This window comes from Talpa occidentalis, unplaced genomic scaffold (assembly GCF_014898055.3).
Source record: "Talpa occidentalis isolate TD23 unplaced genomic scaffold, MPIMG_talOcc4v2.1 talOcc4.13, whole genome shotgun sequence".
NCBI classification, from domain to species: Eukaryota; Metazoa; Chordata; class Mammalia; order Eulipotyphla; family Talpidae; genus Talpa; species Talpa occidentalis.
In genome coordinates, this window is record NW_023601322.1 from 97724638 (window position 1) to 97746157 (window position 21520).

Consider the following 21520-nt stretch of genomic DNA (forward strand, 5'->3'; position numbering starts at 1 on the left):
TGTAAAAACCCAGGCATTCTACCTATTTTACGTTTTTTTCCCTTTAAAAAAAAAAGAGATTTATTTATTTATGCATACGAGACTGGGGTACAGGCCAGAGATGCGGGGGGTGAGAGGATTCACCAGAGACAGAGCGGGGAGCAGAACAGGCAGACGGACCAAAAGCACTGCTGAGGGGAGCAGAGGGCCAGGCAAGAGAGGTCTGCCGTGCCATATGGGAATCTCCCTGGCCAGCCGGGAATTGAATCCATGCTGCAGAGGCTGCGGACAGCTTCACAGAGCTGCACTCAACCCACTGCACCACTGGGGAGGCACTTTGCTTTGTTTTTCTTCAAGCACATCATAATGATCTGATTGGGTTCTTCCTCGTTTGCATGGGTCTGTCTACCCCGCCAGATAGTAAGCTTCTCAAGAGCAGGCCCTTGTCCATCTTGGTCTCACCGTATCCCCAGTGGCCAGAACAGCGCCTGCATTCAGGAAGGATCAGTGGTATATATTAAGACACTACATTTGTGTTCCAAGCACACACTCTTTGCCACATGCTGCTCTTTCTAACTTTCATTTTTTCAGTTCTGCAGTGGCTACTTTAGACCTAAAATACACGAAACTTGTGAGCCCACTTCTGCTTTTGTAAGTATGAGCTTTGTCTCTGCAAGGCTTCAGCTTCCCCCAGTTTCTGAGTATATGCACTTTAAAAGTTTTGCTGTGAAATAACATGCATGTATATTCATATATAGTGACCCCAGTGGTATGTTTGCACTAGTTATGTATGTATTTCACCCAAGCACATGCACACTTTCACTGGGGCAGGAAGCCCAAGAAGAAATCGAAACCAGATGATACACAAAGATCTCCCCAAAGGTGAAGCACTGAATTCTTTGTTCAGAAGAAAGCGTTTCCAGGCTCGCTATGGAGTCACACCCTGGCTTCCACAGTAGTTCCGAGGTTGATTTTGCTGCTCTAAGTGATAGCTGGGAACACACTCACACTCTAATTGTGTTTTCAAGGGAGTAGTTAACCAAATTAGGCCAATTTTCTTAATAAACAGTAATGAACAATCTATTTTAAAAATCTTTTTATTTGATGAATTTGACATTTACATTTTATGAGCTTAAGGTGTTACAGTGTGCTGTTATTCCTGTCTGCATCCACTGTAGCTTCATAGCGCTGGCTTCTTGCCTACTCAGTACAAGTTTGTGCCATCAGTTTTACCGCCCCCCCAAACCCCGTGCTCTGCTAACCACCATTTTACTCTTTTTTTGTGTGTGATGGGTTTTTTATATTCCATGTAAGTGATAACACACAGTATATGGCTTTCTTTTTCTGACTTTTCTTTCTTAGCATGAGGTCAAGGTCCGTCCATGTTGTGGCAAGCAGCAGTGGACCCTTCTTTGTTATTGCTGAATAATGCTCCATTGTGTACATAAGCCTCACTGTGGCCTTGGTGTGCTGCATTTCCTTGATGATTACTAATGCTAAGCATCTTTTCTTGTGCTTGTTAGCCCCTTTGATACCTTTATGGAAAATTGGCTGTATAGTTCTTCCGCCCAGTTTTAAACTGGATTTTTTTTGTTTCTGATTTGTATTCCTTATGTATTTAGGATGTTATCCCATTCTGTTGTCTGCTGTTTTATCTTACTGTCTTTCTGTGTAAAAGTTTGATGTAGTTCCCTTTGTGTTTATTGCTTTTGTGTTTTTGACATGTCCAGAAAGTTGCTATCAAGACCAAAATTGTGGACTTTCCTCCTATGTTTTCTTCTAGGAGTTTTGTGGTATCATGTCTTGTGTTTTGGTCGTTAAGTTTGAGTTCATGTTTGTGAATGCTGTGAGATGCTGTGTGTGTGTGGGGAGGGAGGGGACGTCCACCTTCATTGTTCTGCATGAGTTTCTCCAGTTTTCCCAGCATCATTTGTGGAAAAGACTGTCCTCCCATTGGGTGTTCTTTGCTCTTTTGTTAAATAATACTTGACTGTGTATGCCAGGATTTGGTTCTGGTCTCTCTATTCTGGTCCGTTGATCTCCCTATGTATTTTCTTGTCTAGGTAAAGGCTTGTCAATTTTATCTTTCTGAAGAAGTAGCTTTTAGTTTTGTTCCTCCTTTCTGTCATTTTTCTTATCTCAGTTGTTATTTTTCACTCTGCTTATCATTTCCTTCCTTCTGCTAACTTTGGATTTAATTTGAGCTTCTCTTTCTAGTTCCTTGAGATACAAAGTTAGCTTGCTTGTTTGTGATGTTTTTAATTTCTTCATATATGCGTTTATTGCTATAAACATTCTTCTTAGTGTTGTTTTTGTTGCATCCCACAGAATCTGATGTGTTCTATTTTCATTTGTTTCAAGATAAATTTTTATTTCTCTGGTCAGAAATGATAGTTGGTATGATTTCAGTCTTCTTAAATTTGCCAAGATTAGTTTTGTGGACTACTGTATTCTCCATCCTACGGAATGGTTCCATGTGCATTTGAGAAGAATGTGTATTTTGCTATCAGTTTTCTTGTAGCAAGTTCATACTTTATTAATTCCACTCCATGAGAGCTTTAGTAAAACAATTGATTAGAAAATGCAAAAGGAGATAATAGTATCCTCACTATTTTGGAGAAGAGGAATTTAGGTGTGACGGTAGGCATTTTTCCAGATAGACATGTTGGTGGCACCTCTTAGGAAATACAGTTGTGGGCTTCAGATCATCCTTCGGACTCATCCCCTTTGATATGGTGTTAGTCACACTTCCCTGTAAAAGGTGAGATCACGTTTTAGAGTGCAATGGGTGCAGCAGTTTATTTCCACCCATCCCCTAACCTTCCCCAGTCTCCTTTTATTATCAGTGAGAATTAAAATTTGAGAATTGAGGAAACCTCTTTGAACATGGATTGAAACATTTCCAGTGCAGTGCTCATATCCTAGTTCAGATGTGCTCCCCACCTCCGTGTACTGCGTATATCCAGCTAAATCAAATTTGCATGACTAGGAATTTCCATACCATTTCAGAGGTATCCACAGTTGATTCCTGTAGTTGTTCAAATGTAAAGCAGATCAAGTAGCAGTTGCACAGGCAATTCTGTTTGTTCATGCATGCCAAGGAGTGTACCCCTTGTAAATTTAGCAGACTGCTGATGATAGAAGAGAATTCTCAGAGAATGAGCAAGGTCTTTGCTAAGAATGATGGATGGGCCTCTTCGAGGTGAGTAAGTGTGGTGAACATGTAACCTCTGTAACATATAGTTTGCCTACCAGATGATGCCTAACCTCGCCCCTTCCCTCATCCGCAACCCATCTCTGACCCTATCTTGGTCCCAACCTCCACTTAAGTCCCGGCTTGCTATACCAGTGGGTGGGCATCTACTACAGGTGAGGTTCAAGGCCGTGAAGAGGCTCTAGAATAGGAAGCATATGTCTATTTCACACATTACTTGTTAATAGAAACAGCTGAAGGTTCAATGATTTGTTTTTTGGGCTGTTTAAAAATCTGCATGAAAACAGCTGCAGCCATGCACAGCTGTGTGAAAACAGCCTTGTCAGAAATATCATGTACACACATTTTTTTCTAGACTATTTTGGACAAACCATCCTTTTCTATGGTTTTCCTTTCTCCACAGTTACACAGCTATATATATTTTATAGCATATGTCTGGTAAACAAGTTTGTAAAGTTTAAGGATAAAAACCTGATGTACACTTGATACGTTACTGTTCAAATTAAATCATATTATCACTTTTGGGGCCTGTGTACACCTGGGACATCCTAGGTTACGGTCTCTGTGTCTGGCCTTTAAAACTTTAATGTTTAAAATGTAATATGCAGATCTGAAAAGAATTAGCTTTGCCTTAAGAGAGAATTCCTTTGATGGGAATTTAGGAGAGCAATTGCATGTACCAGAGCAAAAAGCAATTAAAAGACCAAGTTTTATTTTGGATGTGACCATAAAGTCAATAACCAGCAACCAGGGGACAAAGACCAAGGCAGCCCCTGGGCTGCTCTTTTCCTCCACTGAAGAATGCCACCGCGAGCAGAACTCTCCCGGGCATGCAGGGCTAATGCTCCCCACGGCGCAGGCCGCAGCGTGCTCATTCTGAAGATGAGAAGATGCAATGAATTGTAAAATTCCTATTGCCTTTTAAATGATGAACATCACAAAATGCTGCATTTTTAATCTTATATGTTAAGGATGAAGCAAGTGAAAGGAGTCAGGTGAAACTTAATTGTTATGTGCCAAATTAAAATATGTGTTTTATATTTATTTAATTGATACATTGGCTTATAATATTACACAGGTTTCAGGAGTGCAGCCTTAGCCTTAGAAGTTGACATCTAGATACCACATTGTTTACCACTAAAAGTTGAATTCTGTCTTTCACTGTGCAGTTGACCTCTTTACCAGTTTACCCACCTCCTTACTCCTTTTGGAGATCGGTCTTGGCCATAATTTATTTACTTTCATAGGAATTTGGAGGTTTTGTTTTATTATTATTTCTAACTTTCTGGATGTACACAGAGCTGCACGAGCACAAACTAGCTGTGTGACCTCGAGTGGGTCGCTTTACCTTCCGTGGATCTTCTCATCTTCGGAATGAGCACGCTGCGGCCTGCGCCATGGGGAGCATTAGCCCTGCATGCCCGGGAGAGTTCTGCTCGCGGTGGCATTCTTCAGTGGAGGAAAAGAGCAGCCCAGGGGCTGCCTTGGTCTTTGTCCCCTGCTGACACAGGGTGGTTGGGAAGCAGCCAACACAGCTTTGCTGTGGAGAACCTGAGCGCATCATGCAGCCTCCACTTCTCCATTCCCCCAAAATCAGTAGGGCAGGCCTGACTTGAGACCCTGCTGGAGGTGCAGACTGAGTCCTTGAAGCCCAGCCCGACTTCCGTGTGTGCCTATGTTGGGAGACTGCTTGTGGTTACAGGTTAAAAGGAAAGGCTTAGAATGCCGCAGAGGTGGCACACTGGCATCAGGGAGATAGAGAGCACAGACAAAGCACTGAGTTCTGCCTTCTCACTCATAGAGGGTCATCTGAGGGAAAGGGCCTGGGGGAGAGCGGGGTGGGAAGGGAGCCTCTAAATCAACTTGGAGAGTGGAAAGACACAGGGAAGCATAGAAATCCCTTACAAATTCTGTAACTCTACCTTGACCAATCCTACTTACCTTCAAGTAAAATATAGCCTGGAAGGGAGCTATCTCACATGGATTTCAGGAAGGGTACCCTGGGAAATTTGAGCAGCACATCCATTTCCTACTAAATATTCTGGAATGTTTGGCTCCTCACTCAGTGAGAGGACTCACTGGAAAATTAATAGTTGTGATGCTTGACATGTGAGACTTGATGAATCACTTCAGTTGGGTGAACGTTCTCATTTTTGATGGCTTGTACAATCCGATGAACTTATATCAGTGTTCTCAACTTTGACTACCCATCAGGGAGCTTTACAGAAACCACTGATGGCTCGTCTCCATCCCAGGGAGTCTAATTTAATTGGTCCAAGTGATGGCTTGGGGTGTGAGAGTTTTGGGGTTCCCCCGATGATTCTACTATTTAGGCAAGGTTTGGAAGCACTGGTCCAGATTAAGGATTAAAGTGCTTGGGCTAAGCCTGTAATTTATATACCTGGCAAAACACTCTTCCACCCAGGTCAGTAAATACTTGTTGGGAAGTCACACTCTCCAAACACTTTCCTTTTAACCCTGAGTCTGCTGTTTTAGCCACAGGTATAGTTAGAAAGAAATTAACTAGCTTCTGAAAAATGAGTTGTTTGAAGTGTGCTTATAAGCAATGGAATCCAAACCCACTAATCTGTGGAGAGTTACCAATTGGTGAGCAAAATCAGTCCTGTGGCAAATGGCCTTTACTAGAGAGGAAGGTAGGAAGAAGAAGCGAAACAAAAACTTGGGAACTTTCTGAGGAGGTCACGAGATAGCATTTTTTAAAATGTGGTAAAAAGCACACGACATAAATCTACTGTCTCATGTGTACATGAGTGTTAACTGTACACACTTTTACATAGATGTCTACAACTTGCCTTGCATACCTGAAACTACACCTACTCCCCATTTTCACCTGCCCCCCAGCCCCTACTTTGTGTTTCTATGAGTTTGATTTCTCTAGCTGCCTCGTGTAAGTGGAATCATGCTTTACTTCTCTTTATAAAAAGCGCGCCCATGTTGCTGTGGATGTCCGGACTTCTTTTCTTGTACAAATTGAATAATACTCCGTGGTTTGTGTGCGCTGCGTTTCCTTCATCCACTTACCCATAGTGAACATTTCGGTTGCGCCTGCATCGTGCCTGGTGTGTCAGTAAGGCTGCAGTGAGCCTGGGTGTGCTCTTATCTCGTCAAGCCTAGATAGCATTTTGTGCTTATTCAACAGTGAGCATATCGCGAGATTCAATAACTTGAATTCAAGTCAACGTGCAAATGAAAATCATTATGGTGCCATTTGTCAATTTAAAAAGCACACGAGGAAGTTTAGAATTTGGTTCCTCTCACTTTAAATATTTGTGAACTTCACAAAAAAATTTCCTATTTCATTTTATTCTTTCTTTTTTAAAAACAATCTTTAGAGCAAATCCCTAAAATTAGAGATCAGAGGAAGAATGATTACAGAGAAAAAGGAAATTAAGGATAATTTTAGGATAATAGCTTATTTGAATCTGTTCAGATATGTTTGAACATGTGAAAAATGTTTCTAAGAAAATATTGCCAACATTGTTCAGAAAGAGAACAGTTAAATAGACCATTCGCCATGAAATATATTGGTTTTTAAAAATCACCTTCCCCATCCACCTCAGATGGTTTCATGATTCACTTCAGTGTGCTTTCAAGGCATGTGTAATTCCAGTTGTATCGAAATTGCTGAGTCCAGACAGCATGTTAAAGCACCAAGATGGTGTAAGTGAAAGGACAACAGATAGCCCCCCTTATGAACACCTCTAACGACGTCCATTAGACCGGGCACTAGTGTGACAGGAGACTTTTCTACATGTTTGAATTTGTTTGAAGTCACATTTTCCTCTTCTCGTTTCCCTATTGCGGTGGGGCACGTGATCAGCTCTGCCCCTTTTTGTCCCAGGGAAGATGCCATAAGATGGGAGGCAGAGTTACCTGTCAGACCCTGCCTGCCCCAGTCTGGCTTCTGAAAGCCAGGGCATGCTGAGGACTACTGTTAGGGCCATGGGTGGGCAGAGGGGAGGGGGGCCTTGATGGGAGCTCAGGTGTGGGCAGGGCTCTCCCTTGATGGCCTTTAAAGATAGGCTGGGGCCTGGGAGCGGGTAGAAATCTGTGGGTGCCAGGGCTAGTGGAGGTCAGTCCCTGCTCCTGCCACCCAGGTCAAGTGTCTGGGCTTGTCCTTGTTCCAGGGATTCTACATCGTACCTGGACTCTCACCACCTGCCTGAGCACAGGGTGCTGTGCCTTGCTGGGGAGAGTGGCTTCCAGCAAGACGACAGCCCTTTGCAGGGCTTGCTGGTGGGTGGTGGGGCAGGGATGAGGACAGGGGGAAAACATTAAGTAGATTTCCAGAAAATAATAACTATCCACCTAAGTGTAACCCCATTAATTTAGCAATTAAATACGTTTTCACAATAAAATCACAGATCTCAAACAAGTGTAGTTTATCCCAATCTTGCAACAATTTTCAATTTTTCAAAACTTACTCTTATAATTCACTATATAAACTGAACACATAAAATCATTTGCTCATCTCCATGAGTGACAAGAAGCCATAAAGCTGTCAATACCGTAACTGCCGCACAAGTGTGTGTCTCTTCTGGTGAAAACAAAGCAGCAGTGATGGACCTTGAACATGTATTTTCCCCACACTTTCTTCCTTAAATTCTGCTCTTGAAAATTAACATGTAAGCTTTTTCTACATCAGACACAACTTTTGGCCTCTTATTTTAGGACTAGAATTTTCTTTTATACAAATAGATTCAGGTGTATGGGTGTAGCATATTAGGACACACACACACACACACACCCAACCCTTCTCAGACGTGAGCTTGTCAATTCTTTCGCTTCTCTTATCTGCTCCCCAACTTGACAGTAAGACAAGAGTGTGCAGAATTTAATTGTCCTATAAAAACAGTCTCAAACCAAGCAGAAAAGATATGCTTTGAGATTCTCTTTCTTCAGCAAGCAAGGCCACCTAATTCATCAAACATCAGCGTAATTTGTTGACTGATAGTTTTCACGCATTAAGGACCTTAATTTTTATCTTTTTGTTGGTGCTCCCAGGTTCTTCTGCAGAGAATTAGCGAATTGAAATAAACACATACTGACTTTTGGACCATTAGCTAAGAAGAACAGATCACACATTACAAATGTAATCTAGATAGTGCCTGCATTTGGTGATTGAACTGCCCACACATGCATGTGGGGACTCCTGACATGCCTCCGAGCACAGTGGAATGGGTTTCTTGCTAGGAACATTAAATTAATATGATAGAGGCTACTACCTATTAAAAAAAGCTTCTGGGTGTTAAGAGATAAACATCTTTGGCACAAACTGGTAGAATTTCATGTTTGAGTCACATAATGTAATTTTTTAAAGAGCATAGGTAAATATAATAAATGTTCTAGAAAGAAAGGTCAGTAACCAGCGCCTAATATTAAATTTATTGGACAATGAAGTACTTGATTTCTTCGGACATGTTGATCAGGTCTGCGGTGTTTCTTTTTTCCCCAAGTATTTTTGCTTGTAATTTCTCCATGGCTGGTGGATTCCTGAATTACATAAATATAGATCAGATGACACTTTAATACCTCCTAAATAATTTAGTCTTAAATATATTTGTAATTGGGACAGATTCTCCTACTTTGTATTGATGCTGCTGAACTCATTTAACTTTTTGCAATTCAGAGTAATCCAGAGGTCTAGCATCACACACTCCAAATGAAATAGACCTTATTTATACAGAACCCGAGGTTTCCGTAAGAGCGCCTTTTGCAAAGTGGTCTTTGGCAGCCAGATAGCTGGACATGTGACCAAAGAAGGGTGTGTGGATTATAAACAACAGTCCTCATGCTCTAAGGGCTACTTAGAAGGTGAGCTTGGAGCAAGAATGAGTGATTTAATAATTTTTGTGTCTTCAACAATAGCATTTTAAGAATTCTTCACTGTGTTTTTTATATTTCTAGTTCTTTCTCCTGAGACCTGCCTTATAGCCACTAGACTGCTGGTTCCAGCTGGTAACTGCATTTATGAAAGCCATAGAATATAATTTCTTCAGCACCTAATGATAAAACATATTTAGTAGCAGAATTTTCTGGATATTAATATACATGGCACAGCATTTCCCCTACTTATTCTGTCGCCTGTGTCTTTAAGGTGTTATTTTCCTGGGTCCAGATTGCTTGGATGTTCAGTATCCACTTGGGTGTATGTGTGTGAGAGAGAGAGGGAATGTGGTATATATAAATGACTGTATAGCTAGGAATTAAGCTGAACTCTCCAGCCCCCCTCCGAGTAGCAATTCTTTGAAGTAATTCTGCCTTCTCCGAGGGGAGCGAATCATTATACTGCACTTTATGTTGAACATGGCCTTGTGTGTCTGCAAATTGGACTATTGGGAAGCATTAGGATCAAGAAAATATGGGCTGATTTTACCTTGTATGTACTTAACAACTTTCACATGAGGAGAGAACCTCACATTAGAGAAAGTATGATTAAAGACAAAAGTTGAGTCAAGAGGATTACGCTAATGCCCTCCAGAATGTGGCAGAGCGAGCCTCATTTGTTGGGCTAGAGGGCTGCCTTTTTTCTTACATTCTTTCTGGCTTAACATGCATTTTCCTTTCTTTTCAATTCTTCAAATTGAGACATAAGTCAGTAAATCTTGTACAGTGAAAGAGGCTCTCATCTGTGTGTGGTGGTGTAATGGAAAGAAGCCTGAACTGGAAGCCTGTTTTCAGGATTAACCTAGAGGGTTTTCCACTTTCCTAGCTGAGCAGAGTAGTACGCACAAACGATGCGTAGGCCGGAGAAATGGAAAGCTTATTAGTGGCGAGCTGAGAGACCCAGGGAGACACGAGAAACAGGAGCTTCGGGTCCCCCTGCCTGGAGGTCTCCCCAGGGGCTGGGTTCTCCAAGGGACAAAGCAACGAGCCGCAGCATGCCTCCCAACACCAGCCTTATTCCTCAGCAAGTCAGACCACCAAGCCCTGCCTGGCCTTCCTTTGTGGCTCAGGCTTGGGCCATTCCTGAACTATCCTCTGAAATTTCAGCTTCTTTTAGAGAATGGAGGTGGCTTTGTCTGCTTGTTTGGTAATTGTCTTTCACTTATAACAGTGATTTTTGTTGTGCATAATGGAAAGCTCAGCTCTGAGTTTATAAGTAAAACGGATTTCTTGACTCATGCTACTGAAAAAGTCCAGAGGAAGGATAGGCCGTGGGGGAAGTTTGGTCTGGATTCTGTTGGGGTTCTCTGTGTCTCTCCCAGTTGTCCCTGTGTCTCAGCTTTGTGCCCCTATTGCTCTGTCCTCGTCTTTCTTCTTGGTCACAAGGTGGCGTCAGCCTCTAGCCCTCATACCCTTCAGCATACTTTTTCAGAGCAGGAGAGCATGTGTGTCAGGACCACTCTTGTCCAACCTCCAGGGGGTGCAGTTCACACGGCCTGTAATGTGGCTGTCACAGTGCTGTCCTTGTCCCAGAATTCCTAGCAAAACTCTTGATTATCCCTGTGCTTGGACAGAGTAGGCCCTGTCTCCACCTGTGAGCCAATCCCGGAGTCAGGGACTAGGCTTGGTTCCTTCATTCAAGAACCATAGGAACCACTCCTATTTGAGAAAGAGTCTAAGATTCACTGGAATCATGTGAATTTCCGAAGGAATTAGGGGAGCATGAGGAACAGCAGCTGCAGCGGAAACCAGTAGAACACTGCTCCTGAGGTTTGGATGACAACTGTCCCTCCTGCCCCAGGACAGCTGCTGTGAATACCCTCTCACCCCAATATTTTTTTGGGTCCCACCTCCCCTCTTCCCTCTCACTATTCAAGCTGCACCGTTGGTTTTTGCCTCCACCATGCCACTGAGACAGCTTGTCAAACCCACTGGCGGCATCTACACGCTCCTACACCTGACCTCTGTAGCCGATGATAATTTGATCACTTCTCCCTGGCCTTTCCCACCTCTGACTCCATTGATAATATCACTCATCATCATCCACACAGATGAGGACTCCTACCAAGGCTGCTCGTGATTATTTAAATGCCTAAAATGGACTCTTGATGAGTTCACAACTTTAATATCATTAATCATTTCCCTCATTTTTAAAATGAAATATTTTTTCATTTTAATAAAAAGCAATTATTATAAAGTGCAACTGTACATCTGATGGTATCTGATGATATGATTATGTAATGTTTTGTAATACCATTGTGGGTAATTTAGAAAGTTCAGAAAACACAGTGTACATTTGTGGTTCTGTGAGTTATACGTAAATATAATTACTATAGTAGTTTTTAAGACTTTAAATACTGCAAAAGAATTTAAAAATACATGTGATTAAATTATTTGCTACAGTATTTTTTGTTATTTAAATGTTTTTATGTATGTGAAGATCTTTGTAGAAAAGTTGAGAAATGCAGATACAACCGCAGGCAGAGCTGCAGTTAGCATTTTTGCATTTCCTTACTGTGAGGAGGTGGTATGAAGAGGTGTTTGAAAAGCTAACATCTGTATGACTGGATCAAGAAGCTGTGGTACACATACACAATGGAATACTATTCAGCAATCAAAAAAGATAAACTCATGCCATTTGCAGCAGCATGGATGGAGCTATAAGGGATTATGCTGAGCAAAATAAACCAGAAGGAAAAGAAAAATATCAATCGTTTCACTTATAGGAGGAATATAGGAGAACAAAATAATCAGAAAAAAATAATAAAAAAATTAGCATACAACTATAAATCAGAGACATTCTGCAAGGGAGGCTGAGGCAGAGGGATCAAAACAGGAGAAGGAAGAGCACAAGGGACCAAGGTGATGGTGCGTGGGTGAATTGGTGATGGGAGTTTTATGGGGACTGTACAAGAGAGGAGAAAGCATACATTGTACAAAAATGATATAAAAAATAATATAGAAATAAAAATGAAAGTTAACATGTGCAGGAGGAGCTCTGTTCATCTTTTACAATGGAGGAAATCCCAACTACTCTGTCTAGCCAACATGGGTTTTGATGTTGCAGAAAATCATACTCAAGTTCCTTTAGAAATAATGATTATGTTGCTCTGGTCACTTCTTTGTTGGAGTAAAAGTAAAAAGATTTTATTCCTCTGTCACTACAGTGTTTAATCATTTAAATATTTCCTTTATTATTTGCAAGGGGAGAGCAGAATGGGCTTAGCTATTATGATGAGCTGTTCAAGATGGCGGGCAGATCCATGTGAACCATGGGGCAAAGGTCACACATTCCAATTTCTTAGCTGGGGGAGGAGAGGAGGCAGCAGGAGAAGTTGAAGGAAGCAGAGTGAAGTTTCCCTTGCCAGACTGCAGAATGCATCTGACCACACACCATCCAACTCTTACTTCTGAGTAAGAATACCGAGGTCCTCCTGAACAGTGATTTATATTTGCTGGAAGGGTCTCCAAGTAAGGGTTTTCAAGAAGATCTTTGAAAAGTGTGTTTTCTAAGCTCTTGCATCCTCGAGAATATATTTTGTTGCCTTTACATACTGGCTCTGCATAGAAGTTTTGGCACAGAATCTTTCTCATCTTTGTATTTTTGGTATCTAGTGTTTTGTTTGCTATCTCATGACCACCAGAGTATTAGTGTTTTGTGGGGAAAAAAAATCTTCCCTGTACTTGTAGACAGTTTTTTTTTTCTTTTCCATCCAAATACTTTGCCAATGATTTTAGCTTTATCATTTTGTTTAGTTTATCAGACTATGCTGACAGTCTCAGTATGAAAATGCAGGTGGTTATTTTTTAGGCAACAGAGTTTTCTTAATGTCTTATTGTGTAGATTCAGCTGTTAAGCTAACTTTATTTAGGATACTAAAATCCATACATTAAATAATTGCATTTCTTTTTCCTGGGTAAGCCTTTGTGTCCTTTATCGTTACCTCTTTGTCTTTTAAAAAATCCAGCGTCTAATGGAGCATTTCAAATTTGTCCTTTATGATACTGACTTGATTATTCACATTTCAGTAACATTGCTGCCTTTTATAAGGATATAATTCATATTATTTTCTTTTTGTTCTTACTTATTTCATGTATATTTTGAGACTTCAATCTCAGTCCCTTACTTACTTTCTCCTCCAATCTGGAAAAGATGTCTCCCAATATTCTGTTAAGAATATTGAACTATGCAAAGTGTTTCCAGCCTCCTACAGTATGGTTCCATGGAGTCATCTTTAAAATGTTTTATTTTGTATAGACTAAAGATGTCACCCTTATAAGGTTCTACTTTATCCTGCTTTCTCAAAAATCAAATCTATCCAGGCCCTCCTTGGTGGCGCAGGCAGTTGAGCCTCTACAGTGTGGATTCGATCCCAGCTGGCCGCGGAGATACACATATGGCAGAGCAGACCTTTCCTGTCTCACCCGCTGCTCCCCTCAGCAGTGTATTTGTCTGCCTGTTCTGTTCCCCGCTCTGTCTCTGGTGAATCCTCTCACCCTCCCACGCATCTGGCCTGTACCCCGGTTCTTGCGTAAAAATAAAATAAATCTTAAAAAAATCAAATCTATCCAAACTTTTCACAAAGTGTGTGAATTGCCTGTGGTTTGAGAGAAATCTCCAGTATTCTGAAGGCAAGTTACTATGCAGTTAGCCCCTTTCCCCACTGTTAAAGGCTACTTGGTTTTGCTGAAATGGATTGTTCATTTAACATCTAAGCTCAAGTACTGGCAAAGTAAGTAGGATGTTGGGAAACCTATAGTTCCATGCATGAAATGCCACAAAGGCCTTTCTGGACTCCCACAAGGCGCTCCACCCTCACTCCACCCGCTGCGAACCATCTCTTTCCCTCCCCACCCATCCCCTTCCCCTCTACCTCTGCCTTTCTCTGCCTCACCTCTTTTTTTCTCTCCAAATTATTCCTATCCTGGGCTACTTCCTTTGCTTCTAGAAAATTCTCTTTCTTTCCCACCCCTTCCTCTTTTCCTGATGAAGAGAAGTGAAATGTCATCTTGGGGATGTGTGGAGTTTCCTTCAAAAGTGGAGACTGCGTTCAGGGAGAATAATGATTTATGACCATACTCCAACTCGGCCCTTGACTTACCCTTGCATGGCCTTCTCCAGCTCTCCGTGAATGGGCTTCTGAGTTGTGGAATCCACACTACCCTTGGCATTCCATAATGCACCACCTTCCTTTTAAGTAGAAGGGGACTCAGCATCAGGAGGGCTGACGTGGCCAAGGTCACACTGGTAATCAGTCACAAATTACAGATTCAGCCTAGACTGTCTGTCTGACTAGAAGAGCAGTCTGTCCTAGCTACCTTTTAAGCCTATTGGAGCAGAGAAAAGAGAGTGGGAAATATCCTGCTTTATTTCCTGTTAGCCTTTTACCCTATGCCAGTAGTCCGTTTTGCCCCTTTGGCCCAAGTTTGCCCTAGGTAAGTGTCTGCCTCAGTTTTTGAGAGGGTGCCAGGCTGATTTCCTTGGCTCTTCTCTCTCTCTGCGTCTAATCACCCCCTAAAGCAAACCTTTTCTCTTGCCATGCCTCAAATCTGGGCCTCTGATTGTGCATAAGAAAACATCATGGACGGTATCATCTTTATTAACTGCTGGGGTATTCATGGTGATGCCCCCATGGAGGATGCAGCAGTCACGCGCTCATCACATGGATGGCACAGGCGGCCACTGCCCATTGTTAAGGAGAAAGTGTAGCTCATGCTTTTGTTGGTGTGTGCGCGTAAATAAAGAAACTAACCCTTGACAACACAAAAGGGTGGGTTCAGCTAAGAGGTGGCCTGGGCTGTGAAGCGGATGAAGCAGGCAAGACATGTAACAAGGACTGCGTGTGTGGACTAGAGCACACAGACATTTGCTCACGTGCGCATGTGCGCGCGCACACACACACACACTCGTAGCCGCGCGGTGCCATAGGTGAAGGTCATGCAGAAAAAGCAGCTTCACAGACATCAAGGAAATGGCAACAATGTAAGTGAGAGCCAGACCACTGGGATAGTAGTGTGGGTCCCAAGACCACTTCAGAGGGAGCTGGGAACAGACACGTCATGAGTGATTGTGAGATTGAGGAAGGTCACAAGCAGAGCCTTCAGATACTTGCAGTAAGGTAGCCTGAGAGCAGTTATTTCATTTCTGAAAATCGCTTGAAGGCTTTTATGGGAAATGTCTGTGACAGTTTCTGCCTTGTATGAAACCTGTAATTCTGTTAGAAATGTAGGACTTGCGTAAAGAAACAAATCCAGAAATCATGAACAATTGTATTTGGTGCTTAAAGCTAGAGTTGTTTTTTTTTTTTTTCCTTGCAATAAGTAACGTCTCATGAAAACGGAACTTTGAGGACTTTCTCAGAATGGTTGTACTTCTTTAACTTTTGGAAGTGCACTGATCTTCCCCAGGTCAGCGCCACTGCAGGAGCAATGCACAGGCAGGGAGCTGTCATTCATTCTCATGACTTGAGCATTTTTTTAAAAGATTTATTTATTTATTTATTTATTTATTTATTTATTTATTTATTTATTTATTTATATAAGAACCGGGGTACAGGCTAGATGCACGGGAGGACGAGAGGATTCATCAGAGACAGAGCCGGGAACAGAACAGGCAGACTGACGAAATACTCTGCTGAGGAGAGCAGGGGGCGAGACAGGAGAGGTCTGCCGCGCCATGTGGGATTCTCATGCGCTGGCTGGGATCAAACTGGCGCTGCAGAGGCTGCGGACAGCTTCACAGCGCTGCACTCAACCGCCTGCGCCACCAGGGGAGGCCCGACTTGAGCATTTTAATAACTATAATTGGATATATTAAAAGCTGAGCTAAATTATATTTAGCATATAGCAAATGGAAGGACTTCCTTTTGCAATGATTTTCTTTTTAGAGACAGTGGTTTTGGGGTCATGTATTCCTCATGCAAAAATTAAATGATCAAGACCTTCAAAGTATCATTATTCAAAGTAGTAAAAACAAAACAATTAGACTGTGGTTATTCCATTTTTTGTTCTTGACATTTGCAAAAATCACCCCCAGGACAATTTACTTTTAAATGAAAAATATGTTTTTATCCTCGTCTGTAAGAGTGGACGTGAGTCTTTCAGAAAAGAAAGCACCCAGTGGTCCAGGTGTAGCCTTGCCTTTTGGGTGGGCTTTTGGCCTGAAGGGACTTAAAATGCAATGACAATCACTCTGCAGTTGTGAAAACTGGACTTGCTTTCCTTTAGGCACCTCCTTGCCCAGAAAACCCCCCACAGGGAGGCAGTGTGGTCTAGAGAATAAAGCACCCTTTTATTTTCTAGCTCTGTCACTGACTTTCTTATGATCACATCCAATTTTTTTAAGTTTTGCCTTTTCTAGGCAGAATCACCTCTTTTAAAATGTAAAACCCATCATTTCTAGTGTTGTCTGTTAACTTGGTGCTCATAGGACAGATGAGGGGAAACCCCTTATCCATGTGTGGGGAATGGCTGGCAGAACCGCAGTTGGGAAATAAATGCATGTTAGTACTTGAGATTCTGCACAGGCAGCCCCTGACCCCCAAACACGCCAAAGCCCCTGCATGGCACACCCCGGACAAGCGGGCGGAGGAACTTAGGGTGCATGCTAGGGTTTATTGTTCACCCAGGTGAATTTCTGACGACCTAGGAGGGTCCAGGCACTGTGCTAGGTGCCGGGAGGCAAAAGGTATAGTTTCTGATTTCAAGGAGTTCAGCATCTCAACAAAGGTCAGAAAAGACAAATCTGAGGGGAAAGCGTGGTAAGCGCTGCCGTGGATCAGCTGGCGCCTGGACAGGCGAGGTGTCCTGGAGGAGAGGCAGGAGCTGGAGAAGATGAGAGGCTCGCGAGTCACCTGTGGGAATGTGTCTGGGGCGGGGTGCGTGCTGGGTGAACCGTGAAGCGGGATGGGCAGAAAGGGATTTGGAAGTTTGGGGAGAAGAATTGAGAATCATTAAAATAGTGTAAGGAGGAAAGGTTGTATTATGTTTGCATTTTTGGTGACTTCACTGAAGTCAATTTGAGGAGGAGAGAGGTGAGCTGAGGTTGCTATATACAGCCACGTGGAAAATGTTCAGGCCCTGAGCTGTGGCACTGGAAGGAAGATCTAGAGAAGGATCAAGTCCAGAAGCATTTGTGAGGCAGAAGCTGCACACAAGGTCTTCTAGTTACTTGAAGGCGTGGTCCAGGGCCATGGAGAACTGAGGCTGACTCGAGCCTCTGGGTTCAGCGGCTGGTGGTAGGTGGAGCTGAGCCACCACCAAGAGTGTGTAAGAGGAGGTGGCGTTTGGGGGGTGATGAAAATCGTGAGCTAGGCCTCAGGTGTTGGAGCTTTCAGGTGTTCCACGGTGTTCATGCGCAGTAAGCGTTAGACATGTGAGTTTGGCTGGAAAGAGGCGTGCAGCTAACAACATTTAGATGGTAATCTCAGCCCTAGAAAGGGAGGAAATTGCCCAGAGAAATGTATGTTGGGTTAAATAAAAAAAAGGCAGCCGAGGACTAAACTCTGGAGCAAATCAGTATCCAAAGCACAGGGCTGCAGAATTATTAAAATAAGTCGTTTCCTATGTTGTATTTCTGACTGCACACTGCAGGTGGACAGAGGGGCCGGGCGCCTAGAACTGGACTTGAGAAGCAGTCCAACGATTTCTTTTCTGTGAAGACAAATGAAAACCACTGGTTTCACTCTGCGGTCTCCCATAGTCACATCATTTTGAGATAAAAAATTTGTTTTTTTGGTAGCAATTCAAAGACGTGGGCTGATTCATATGGGATCTGAAAGTGTTCGTGCTGATAGAGGAAAATTCTGAAAGGATGGACTCGGAGCGTATCCTGAGCCCCTGCAGAGGGGACTGTGCTGGTGGGAGGAGCACAGCCCGTCTGGAGAGGCCAGGCCGTGGCTTCCTGGTGGTGCTTTTATGCTGTTAGTTACCGTTCTATGCTTTATTATTATTATTTTGTACTTGCTCAGTTTAGGACCAAACATAGAACTGTTCTTACGCCCTTCATTCCTCTTCTGATTGTTTTCATTTTCACACCACGGAGGTTGGGTCCAGCCCACATTCCTTCTGCAACGTGTGCTGGTTTTCCCTCGAATAAAAGGCGATGGTGTAAATATTGTCCAAGTGGAAAGAGACAGCCAGGGTGCAGCTGCAGGACGCCCGCTGTGGTGGCCATGGTGGGTAGTGGCGCTGCCTGTGGCTGCAGTTAGATCCCCACAGGGGAGGAGGAGGAGGCAGAAGAGGCAGCTGGCGGTGAGGAAGGGTCACTGGTGCACATGTCGTTGCCAGGAGCGTGAACTTAGCCTGGAGCAAAAAGGGCCTGTCAGTCTTGAAAAGTGTGAAGGGAAGAGACGTCTAGTTTTGAATTTTCTCCCTCTTTTACCCTGAGTTTACTCAGGGCCTCCGTCATCCAGAGCCTGGGGACGCGTGCTTGGTCCATGTGATGTCCCCACTCCGCCTCTGAGCCCCCCAGGACTTGAGTTCTGGCCTCCTCCTGAGGCTGCAGGTTTGTGGAACAGGGAAGCTGCTGTTCTAATGATACTGGAGGAGATATTGAAGCCAGAGGTGCTGTGCCAGCCTGTGGTGAACCTTTGTAACAGAAGATTCCTTCAGCTCACAGAAGCCCGTTGGTCTGGGACTTTTACAAGGGCCAGCCGGCCTTCTGATGTCCCACCTGCCTGCTCTTTGTGTAGTAGGATGCAGTGGGCAGCTTGGTCACGGGCCCACGGCCCCTCACACCGCAGGTATGGACGGGGCTGGGAGGAGGCAGTGCGAGCCCCAGGAAGGCCTGAGTGCTGTCTGCACATGCGGAGGCGGGAGGGGAAGGCCGGGTAGGACCTCAGCCCTGCGAAAGTGTCCCCTCCAGGTGAGCAGCCCTGACCCTCCCTAACAGGACGGTGACCTTGGTCTCTTCCACCACCGTCACGCTGGGCCAGGACTCCTGAGTGGGAGTAGGCGGCATGCAAAGAAACCCGCAAACGCAAGGTCGTTTACCTGGGGTGCACGCGATGTCCAGGAATGCAGGTAGAGCTGACTGCCAGGACAGGGGCCTTCATGCCTGCTCGTAGGGTTGTGTTCGAGGCCGAGCGCCAGCTCTGAGTGCGCGTGGGCGGAGCGCGCGGGGAGGGACCTGCAGGGCGAGTGACGCTGTCGTGGCCGCCTGCGCGCTGGTCACCAGGGCGTCTCCGCGCTCGCGTCCGCCTCGCGGCTGCCGGAGCTCACCCCCGCTGTGTTACAGCAGGAAGAAGGGGTGTGCCACATGTGCGGGGTGTCTGGAGTCCTTCGGGGCAGACAGACGGACTGACATCAGGGGTGCATTGCGAGTCCTCCCGGGCCTCCTGCGCTTGTCCTGCGCCCCGGCCATTCTCCCGAAGGGCAGGCAAATGACGTCCAGAATGCATTTGGCCAGCAGCTTTGCAGTTACTTGGAAGAAAGCTTATCCCACATGTTATTAATTATTTTCCTATAATTAAGGACTCCCAACCAGATAAACAGCATTTTCAAGCTTTATTTTCTTTTAGGAGTTGGGTTCCCTTTGCTTTTGTTTTGGACTGAAGCTAAGGGTCAGCTCTGGCCGGGCAGCACCCCCACCCCTTCTTCCTTGCCCTCCTATTCCCCGTGGTTAGCGCGGGCCTGGCCAGTAGGAGCAGTTCTGTTCTTAAGGGACGAATGGGGTCCTCACTTGACTGTCTCTTCTCTCACCCGCCCTGTTTATTTGTAATGTATAGTGGGTTTATTTGTTTCCTGGAGCTGCTGTTACAGGTCACCTCACTCTGGGGGGCTTCAAACAACAGAAATTTATTCTCACAGTTATGGTGGCCAGAGGTTCAAAATGAGGGTGTTCACAGAGCTGTGCCCCCTCTGGGGGATCCTCCTTGCCTGCTCCAGCTTCTGGTGTCTCTAGCTGGTGCCTGGCTTGGGGCTGCCTGAGTCCAGCCTCTGCTCCTCTCGCCCCATCTCCCCGTTGGTGTTTCCTCCCAGGTCTGCTCAGGACACCTGCATGGTGCAGGGCCCACCTGGCCATCTCATGTGACTCTACCTTGACATCCTTAACTGGGTCACATCCACCTTGACATCCTTAACTGGGTCAAAGAGTTGCTTTGCACGCGTGCACCTGGTCACAGTCCTGGGCGTGGACATTGCTTGTACAGGGTCATTATGCCACCGCCCCCCCATGAGCTCATTCGTGTCAGTGGTCAGTGTTTATCATGGGTTACCTTTCCCTGACCAGGTCTTCTCACCACTGAGAGGGTGGAGGGCCTGGTTTATGTTTCTGTCTAATTTAGGACAGAAGATGGGGGAACAACAAATCAACATTTCGACCTACAGATGGGAAAAATGCGGTGAATGCTGACAACTGGTGGGTGGAGAGAGGAAGCTGAGAAGCGCTCGAGATGTCACTTCACACCCCACCTGCTGATGTCTGCGCGTTGTTGATGTACGAGCAGTGGGCATTGGATACGCGGTGCTCTGAGCGATGACAAATGCGGCGGAATAGTGCTTCTGATGGCTTCAAGAGGCCATTTTGTAATAAGCTTAGCGTTTCACCCTCAGAGAGCACAGGGTGGTTTGTGCAGAGAACTGATGTCATAAAGTCAAGGCCAGAGACTCCTGGGAGCCACACTTTGAAAGGAAGGCCCCACGGAGGCCCTGATCAGGAGAGTGACCTGTGCAATGTTGTGGCGTCTTTGTCGAAACCATCTGCATCCAATTTGGCAGTAGTAAACGCAGTCTCAGAACATATACATGTCAAAGACAGCGCGTCAGCGGGACGTTCCTCGGTCCCTCACTGAGGAGCCAGGGAGAGCACTTTCAGGATGATGTGCCTCTGCTCAGCATTTTATTAAGAGGAAATTGTGGGAGTTGAAATGTTCAGCAGGTGGCAACTGCAGAGAGGTTATTTGTTCGCTTGTTTCTGTTTTTGACTGAATGAGGATAAAAGCGTTGTTGAAAAACGAGCTGGTCTTCCTTATGCGCAAGGATTCGTGGAGAGAAGGGAGAAGTCACGGAATGAAAAATACCCCAAAAGGGGAAGAACGCCCTGCCTAGGTTTGAAATGAGCTGGCGCACCCCAGGAAGATGTTGATGAGTAAAACACTCACGTGCTGGTGAGGACCTGGCAGCAGTGGGGATAGAGTTCCTTTTGCGGGAAGGCTTAGTTGTTGAAATGGGACTCTAATGCATAGTCTTGTATGAAAAATGAAATAACTAGAATTTATTTATAACGTACAGTGGTAGGCGAGTCATACAAAAATGTACTTATAAAAATGGAAAGCACCTGCAACTTTGAGGGTTAAGAAAAACTGAATTTATATAGGGAACCTCAAGGGAAAATTGTAAATCTATCTTTTCCTGTCACTGGGAGTTTCTTTAGGAGAATTCATTGTCATACACAGGCGGTTGAAGTCAAGTAGTAAAGAT

General features: G+C 44.4%; 1 long non-coding RNA gene across 3 annotated transcripts in view; it reads left to right on the forward strand.

Annotated features, from left to right (window-relative positions):
- LOC119243651 (uncharacterized) overlaps positions 1–21520 on the forward strand; it is a 45819-nt gene that overhangs the window by 16893 nt on the left and 7406 nt on the right. Inside the window, exon 1 of one of the 3 annotated variants that reach the window (XR_008551560.1) lies at positions 20300–21207. The exons of 1 other annotated variant lie outside the window; for it this stretch is intronic. This is a non-coding gene — a long non-coding RNA (uncharacterized LOC119243651). Of the gene's footprint in view, positions 1–20299; positions 21208–21520 lie in introns of those variants that run through there. One more of the 3 variants, XR_008551561.1, reaches the window with a different exon arrangement.